This window comes from Pediculus humanus, genomic scaffold (assembly GCF_000006295.1).
Source record: "Pediculus humanus corporis 1103172108297 genomic scaffold, whole genome shotgun sequence".
NCBI lineage: Eukaryota > Metazoa > Arthropoda > Insecta > Psocodea > Pediculidae > Pediculus > Pediculus humanus.
This window is the reverse complement of record NW_002987866.1, coordinates 251,883-261,540: the sequence shown is the minus strand read 5'-3', so window position 1 is coordinate 261,540 and position 9,658 is coordinate 251,883.

The following is a 9,658-nucleotide window of genomic DNA, read 5'->3' as shown; positions in this document are numbered from 1 at the left end:
AAATATGCGACACGAGGGCGAGACACGTAATCAGTATAAATTCCATCCCACTTGATTCGTACAAAACCTTTTTTTTTTTTCACCAGGTTGTGCCTGATTGTGTTGTGGGTATCAGGTCGTGAAAAATTTTTAATTTTTTTCTTTTCTTTCTCTAAAGACACGAAATAAAAATAAAAAAAACGTTTCGGTAAATTTTTTTTGTCGTTCTTTCCCTCTCATCATTTCCTTTACTTCCCCCCCCCTCCCCGATGGATTTTACTCTCTCTTAGAGAAATAAAAATGGCGAATGCAAAATATTTATTTTTTTTTTTTGGGGAGATTCTTCATTTTCAGGATGTTTATATAGTTGATAAAAATCCGTGGGTTTTTCTTTTTTTCGCGCCTATATCGATTTTATATATATATTTGATTTTAAGGTGAGTTTTTTTTTTTATATAAACAAACATTTCAGAAGGAGTGACAACATAAAATTTAACAAAAATCTCGCCCTTTTTTCCCTTTTCCCCCTCCTCCCCCTCCCTCTCCTCCTTCTCTTACACAACAATCCGCGGATTCACTAATTCTATTATTATTATTATTTATGAAAACACACACACACGCACACATGCGACAGAAATTATTATTATTATTATTATTAATCCGTTTATTTTTTGCATTTTATACAAAAATAAAATTAATTGCTTACGATGTTGCCTGGTCGCCGCCAAAATTTGAAACTTAAAAAACCCCCACGAATAAAACAAAAAACAAACATCATCATCATTATCATTATCATTATCATTATTATTATTATTATTATTATTATTTTTGATATTTTAATTGGGCAGACGTCTCGTCGTAATTTTTTTTTTTACATTCGTTTTTTCTATCCAAGAGTAATCTTTGAAAAAAAAAAAAAAAATTAATTTTCGCGAATCGATTTACGTAAAAATAGAAAATGATAATAATAATAATAGTTTATATAAAAAAGTTAGAATAATAATAATAATAATAAAAATTGCAACAATTGCTTAAAAAAAATTTTTTTTTTTTTTTACGTAAGGGGATCAATTGCATTATAGCGGTTTGCAAAAAAATTTGAGATGTTTAAAGTTTTTTTTTTTTTTAGGGGAGTCATTTGATATTTACGTTTAAATAAATAAATAAATAAATAAATAATTAATATAAACGCTCCCATAAAAAAAAATAAATAAATAAAATTCTTTTACATAAGGAAACACCTTAAAAAATAATTAAAATATTTTAATACGTGACGTTAAATACGTAACAAATAAAGAAAAATATTTATCGTCATCATTGTCGCAAAACTCCCACAATACAAACAGGACCCCTCCCCCCATCCCCCTCAATCCCAGCCACCTGACACACACGTACAAACACAACAGGAAAGTAGCCAGAATTTTCTTTACTATTTTTTCTATTCACACACGTTGTCGTCGAGATTTTCATGGGTACCTTAAAACGGATTTTAAAAAGTCAGTCACGTGATGGAAATTTTTTTTTTCTTATTTAAATAAAAATGGCGGACGATGATTCCTTTCACATTTTTAAGCGATTTCCTTTTTTTTTTTAAGTAGTGAAAGCTAATTATAATGACGACCGTAAAAAATTGACGGTGTAATTATTATTATTATTAATTTTTCCTTTTTCCTTTTTTTTTAAATGCGTATAAAATATTTCGATTTATAAAATCAAGATAAAACCATATTAAGATGACGTATTTTGGGCTTATGCCAGTTCGTTCCAATATTATTATTATTATTATTATTATTATTAAACGAACGTCGTTTTTAAAATTACATAAAAAAAAAAAAAGATTTTAATAACTTTTTCACGAAATATAAAAAAAAAATTTTTTTTTTTTCTTGTCTTCTGCTAATCACACGTATGCCAAATTTACGTCGCAAAAATAAAAAAATTTTTTTTTAACGAATTTTCCCCATACGTCGAACTACAGCAAATTTTTTTTCCTTATCCTGTAACCCCTTCCCCCCATTCTCCCTTCCCCCTACTTCCTTTTCCATTACTGGAAAATGTTTCGCACGGATAAAATGTCAATAGAGAGAGAGAGAGAGAGAGAAAATAGGAAATTGTCATTAAAACGTTTTTGTTTGTTTAATAAATTGTTATTTGGTAAATAAACATTATTTCGCATTGCAAAAAAAAAAATGGCATAAACGCACACACGCACACGCACACGCACACGCGGAAAGAGAGAGAGAGAGTGAGAGTGGGGGGAAAAGAGAGTGAGAGAAATGAAAATATTAAAACGTAAATAAAAAAAAAATTGAACTTTTTAGATTTATTCGACTAACTTCAAAAATATTTGACATTGCCAAACCTTTTTTTTTTTTGCACGCTTTAAATTGGCACAAAACAAAAAAATATTCTCAAACGTCGAGAGAACATTATTACTACAACTGGCGTAGAGAGAGAGAGAGAGAGAGAGAATTTTTTTTTTCCTGGCAGACATTTTATGTGATTCAACGACACAAAGTCCGATAGATTTAAAAATAGAAAAACCAAAATAATAATAATAATAACGCACACACACACACACACACACACGCACGAGAGATTTTTATAATAATAATAATAATTGGTCGTCGGATTTGAAATGCCCATCCAGACCCCGACGACTGTCACAAATCGATCATATTTTAAGGTATCATTCCAGAAAATTATCCAGGAAGATTTAAAAAAACAAAGATGGACGAATTACGCGACCGTGAGAGAAAGAAAACAAAAAAAAAAAAAAATGGAACATGTGCCCGTAATAAAAAAAAAATTTCTTTTTTTATTTGTTTATGCATTGATATACTATTTATAGATTTTATTATTATTATTATTATTATTATTATTATTATTATTATTTTCTCTAAAGCATATAAAAATTTGCACTCGAAAGTAATCGGATCTTAAATTTGTTTTGCTTTTTAAATTGGCGCCAACCGTTCGTATTCATTTTTTTTTTTTTTTTGCTTTTCGGTTTTTAATTGCTACAGATCGACCTAACCCGAAGATTTTTTCTTCTGCTATAGGGATTTCCTTATTAGTAAGAACAACCGTTAAAACTATAGAAAATTATTATGGTTCGTGAAAAGAGTGAAAGTTATAATAAAATCCATTAACGTAAATACGCAACCGTTTTTATATGACGTCAAAATAAATCATAATAATAATAATAATCTTCTTTTCAAATACATATATATAAAATGAAAGAGAAAAACGCGAAATCATAGCGAAAAAAAAAAATAAAATCATAGAGGAAATAAACAAACGATTGACCTACGATGGGGATCTACGATGGGAACCCGGGGGGGAAAGTTTTTTACAAGAAAAAAATGCAATTTAATTTATTCACATTGGTAAAAAAAAAAAAAAAAAAAAAAAAACGCAGCACAGACAATATTCATACGAGCACCAGACTTGTTGCGCCAAAAATGGAAGGTCAAGCCCAAACGAATAAATGATGTCACAATTTATTTCTAGACTTTGATATTTGCCAATCTTATTTACCTCCGAAATAATAATAATAATAATAAAAAATATGATGGCGATGATCACGATGATAATAATAATGATGAAAACGCGTAAAACCATATATATGTATTTAATTTAAATTATTATTAAGGAGAAGAATACGTGGAAGAAGAAAACCACGCGAGAGAGTCTTATAATACGACCACGCTTGAAAACATAACAAACGTTTGTATATATATCCATAATAACGCCTTCGTTTTTTTATAATAATATTCACGCGGGACACAAAGGTATATAACCTTATACCTTAAAAAAAATTATAATCTTATAAAATGTTGTAAATCAGATGGGGGGGGGGGGAAAATAATATTTATTCGGCTGCAGATTATGTCGGATTTAAAAATAAATTATATAAAAAAAAAAAAAACGGATAAACTTATAATATACGTGTAATAATAATAATAATAATAATAATTGACTTTAAAAAACCGTACGAGAGAGAGACACGTGCACACGTGCGTTTTCATACATTTTAGTTTTTTTTTCAATGAAAAATACGAAAGAAAAATTCAGGCACCATTCGTTTTTTTTTTTTTTTTAAACGAGAAATCCGCGGATTTGTTTGTGACGTCAAAGACGTAAAAAAAAAAAAAAAAGTTAATAAAAAAGGAAATTTAGGTTTTTTTTTTTATGTTTTGGTGGGAAACTCAAAGGCGTTCAAAATATTTCCGGAGGTCGGATTTATTAAATGACAGTTGGAAAAAAAATTATTTCATTTCCCCTTTTTTGGAAAGTTATAACCTTTATAATAGAATTATATCGAGTTTTTTTTTAATAAAAACTATTTTTTTTGTCGTGTATATTTCGTGTCGTGGCGCAAGAATAAAAATTATTAATAAAGATATGGTATAAAAATTGTTTTTTTTTTTTTTTTATTTCCGTTTTTCATGAGATTTATTTTTTATTTTTCCCTCCCATTCTTTCGTAACGAGAATCGAATTCGAAAATTTTAAAACGGCCCTGAACTGATGATGCAGTTTAGAAAGAGAGAGAGGGGAGAAACGTTCGTCGACGTTCGTAATAAACAAACAAACAAAAAAAAAAAAAAAAAAAAAACGTCCTTTGATTTTATTAATCAACGAAAAGATTGAAAATAATAAACTTTAATTGACATCGACCGAAATTCATTGGTTGGGCGAGAACGGGCCGACATATTTATTTTCATACGAATAAAAAAAAAATCTCTTTCTCTCTCTCTCTCACGTCCGTTCGTCCGTTCGTTCGAATCGTTATCGCGTGTTATCACCAATAGGTATTATTATTACGTAATTTTTCAAAATGTTCGAACGCAAATACGAACAATCGATTAATGACGTCACTAAAATCGTTTTGTTGTCGCAAATGTAAAACATATGAAAGTCATTACGAACGAATTTACCCTCCACTCCTCCCCCGAGGAAAAAATTAAGATATAAACCGGAAACGGTAGAAGAAGGGAGGGAGGGTGTGAAAAACGAAAAAATTTACTAGAATTTTCGATAAAGACTATTAACGATTAAAAAAAAAAAAAAAAAAACGATTAAAATTTTCTGATTAATTTTCCGGAGGGTATAAATTTTCCCATAATTTTTTTCTTTCTTTTTGTTATTTCTTTAGTTTGGGGAGGGAGGGGAGGAAGGGAACCAAGGGGTGTAAAACTCATTTACCGATAATTTTACCGAAAAAAAAACGAATCCGAAAGTCTTTTTGTACGTGCACGTTTGCAGTATGTTTTTCATAACTTCAACGTGAACGTTACGTTATTTAGTCGTGGTATTAGAATCACACACACAAAAAAAATAAACAAAGAGGCGCCGGTTAAAAAGAAAAAAAAAATTTCACCGGAATTAAATGAAACATAATTAAATGTAACAATGATGATTCGTCATTTGGTCATTCAGAAAAAAAAAAAAAAATACTTTAATTAATTTAATGTGGCGAACTCGAATCTCTTTCTCACCTGGTGGTACGTTTTTTTTTTTTTTTTTCTTATTAATTAAAAAACCTGTACGAACTACTACCACGACTACTACGCCGCGTACAAACTTTTTACGTACGCGTTTTAAAAAAAAAAAAAAATGTCTGCTACATTTTAAATTCGAAACGAAACAAAAAATTTTCACATTTTCAACATTCAATGTTAATTAATTATTAATTATCATTATTTGTAATTTAATAACGCTGTCGTTAACACAAATTTTCCTTTATTTTTTAAATTGCTGAAATTTAATTTCCTATTATTATTATTATTATTATTATTATTATTTTTTTTTTTTTTTTTGCTCTCCGTAAGAGAAATCAAATAATTATTTCAGAAAGTAACAAGATTTGAATTTTTCTTTCGTTAATCTTTTAGAAAATTTTCTAAGGTAAGGAAAATTGTTTTTCATCATAACAAAAATTATTATTATTATTATTTTTTTAATTAAAACAAATGATTTTACGACGACAGGAAGAAGAAAAAAACGGGTTTCGTACCCGCAAGAAGAAAAGAAAGAAAGCAAACAAAAAAAAATGGGGGCGAGAGCTTTTTTTTTTTTTTTTTTTAAACAATGAATTTATGTTTTATACTTCCTGAACAACAACAACAACAATAACAACAACAAACAAAAAAATAAAAGAAACTTTTTTTTTGTCTTTTTGTTTATTTCTGAATTACAGCAAAAAGAAAATTTGAATAATTTCTTATATTTACATTTTAATTCCTGTAATAATTTTAAAAAAAACGAGGAGGGGGGAGAAGAAGCAGAAGAAAAAGAAAAAAAAAAACTAAGCACAACAACAACAACAACAACAACAACAATGGTTGTTTTTTATATAGACTTTTTCTCAAATATATATATATATGAAGGTTTTTGCTGTTGTGAAAAAAATAATAAAAATTTATCGTGTCATTAGAATAACTCAAAACAATAAATTTGAGAATAATAATAATAAAAAATTAGAATTGCAGGCCAAGGACAGCAGAAGAAAAAAAAAATTTTTTTTTTTTTTTTCACTCATAAACCATTTCAACATATAATCGAATATGCCAACAGTAAAATAACAACAACAACAACAACAAAATCGACAGTAGAAAACAAACAATAATAATAATAATAATATACGTATGCAAACGAGAAAAAAAAATTATAACCGTTATTCGCGATCGAAAGAGAGAGAAAGAGAGAGGAAGAGAGAGGGGAGAACAAAAAGAGAAAGGAAAATTTAAAGAGAGAGAAAGAGAGAGAAAAGGAGCTTGTGTGTGTGTGTGAATGGGTAAAAAAAATGGCTGTGAAAAAGGCTGCGGAAAAAAAAGAAAATAATAATAATAATGATAATAAAACGTGAAAAATTTTCTCGGGTTTTCAATACCCGACAAATTCATCATTTATGCGAGAATAAAAAGAGAGAAAAAAAACTTGACAGTGACTGTCATTCACAAACAATAAATGAATTTTATTTTACCTCTCACTCATTCATTCACTCTCTCTCACTATTTGTGTCCGTGCGTGTCATTTTCTCTCTTTCTCTCTCTCTTTTTCGTTACACGAATATAAAACCCAAAGAAAAATTCCGTGTGAATTTTTTTTTTTTTTTTTTTTTTTTCAAGAACAATCGGTTTAAGGTACGAAGTGAAAACGATCGCATTTGAAAAAAAATTTTTTTTTTTTTTTTCATTATTAACGCGGCGTTAAAATCGTCCGCCATTTTTCTTTTTTTTTTTTTGCAATAGTTCTGTCGTTTAAAAAAAAAAAAAAAATTCCACGAGAATAAAAATGACTACGCGATTAACGATGACGACATATAAATATATTATTAATTAATTAATTAATTAATTAAATGTTTGACGCCGCGTATTGTTTCAGCATCGTGTCAGCAGATTAAATTCCACTTTAAAAAAAACAATTAAACGTCTGTTTTCGGTCTAATATTAAACGTGTCGAATTTTTTTTTTTTTTTTTCCTTAATTATTTCCATTATAAAAAATTATTGCTGACGATTTTTAATTTTCTGTTTCTCTCAATGTTAATTTGATTTTATTCTCGTTTTTTTTTTCTTTTTTGTTTGCCTTTTAATTTTTTTTTTCTTTAAAATGCAGCAAAAATAAAAAAACTTTTATATTTTCAAAATCTTGTTAATAATAATAATAATAATAATAATAAAATTTTGATTAATTTGTTGTTTTTTTTTTTTAACACAACAGTAATCGATATCGATTTCCATTAACGGAGCAATTTTTTCATTATTATTATTATCCTCTCGAGATTAACATTACAGAATCAAAAAAAAAAAAAAATTAATTTGTTAACTATAGCAAAAACATTATCGAGGGGGGAAAGAGGGGAAATAAGGGGGGGGAAGAACCTTTCATGCGATTTAGGAAGCCATGAAAAAGTTTTCTTAAATTACGTAAAAGGAAAACAATTCGAAACATACAAACGACAAACGACAGGAAAATAATACGACTTTTAACGGGAAAATAGTAATAATAATAATAATAATAATAATAAAACTCACCGGTAGCTCTAAAATTTCTTTTAACTTCTTCAGCAAATAACGGATTTCCATTTTTTCTATGTCCGTAAACATCGTGTCCGGAAAAAACTAAATAACACGAGTTCAACAGTAAAAAAACACAACAGAAAAATTCAATATTCATTTTTAACTATTACTATTATTATTATTATTATTATTATTTTAATAATTAATAACACTTATTTATTAATCTTCACGTCACTTTTTTTATTGAATCCTTCCTGCAGAAAAAAAAATTTTTATTTATTTAATATTTATTTATTAATTATTAACGTAATAATTAATTAATTAATTAATTAAAAATTTTTAAGAAGTCTAACGTATAATTCGATTCGTTTTCGAAAATTTAAATGATAATAATAATAATAATAAGAAAAAAACCGCCAATTTTGAAAATTCTGACGATTCGATTTTAATAAAAAAAAAAAAAAGAAAAATTTAAATTTATTATTATTATTATTATTATTACCACGTAAAACTTACTTTCTAATCGCGATAGACCGCATTTAAAAAAATAATGATAATAATAATTCGTTATTATTACGGAAAATTATTATTATTAATAATAATAATAATAATAATAATTTTTTTTCTTTAATTTTCTTTTTCTTTCCGGAAAAATAACTTTGGCACACCTTTGCTAAGCTACTGCCCGTGTATAACTAAACGATTCACCGCCAAGCGTGTAATTTAAAAAAAAAAAAAAAAAAAAAAAAAAAAAGGAGAGAGAGAGAGAGAGAAAGAGAGAGAGAAATAATAATAATAATAATAATAATAATGATGATGATGGTGATAATAATAATAATAATAATAATAATAATAATAAAAAACATGCCAGAGGCGTCTGTGGACAAAGTTGTCCAAACGTTTAGCTTACCGAGAAATCACCGCATTTAAACTTGGTTGTTAAATAACGACAGTTAGGAGCTTATTTAAAGGTAAAATGTTACGCCTATGTTTATCAAATGACAAAGTCAAATTTATTATTTTAAATAAAGAATTAATTTGCAGTATTTCATATGTTTATCTTAAGGTGTTGATAACTCGGATCCTAATTGAATCGAAAGTGTTGTTGTTGTTGTTGTTGTTGTTATATCAACTGTATGTTATTCATTCAAAAATAAAAATAAAAAATAAAAAATAAATAAATAAATAAAAAATTTACAATTTTTTTTGTCTTATGTACATACTACTACGAGTACGCGCACGTATGCACTTATGCATATGTACGTTCGTGTAAAAACCTATGTTCGAACACGCGGACTGCGATTTATTATAACCCCACCCTCCTCCTCCTCCACCTCCACCTTCTTCTCCTCTTATTCTCGATTCCCCCACCATCGTTTTCCCCCCTCTCTCGTTTCCCCTCCTCCACCTCCACCTCCTCTATTGAAAGAGAGAGAAAAGTCTCGCTCGCTCGCTCGCGTGCGGCATGATTGGGATTTAAATATTACTTTAAATTTTTAAATGTAGGAACAAAAAAAAAAAAAAAAAAAAAAAATTTAAATATCGTACCTTTTTTTTTTATAAAAAAAAAAAAAAAAAATTATTGGCACGTGTTATCAACCGTATAATTAATTGATAATAGATTCGGGCGGTTAAAGACCTTGTTAAATGT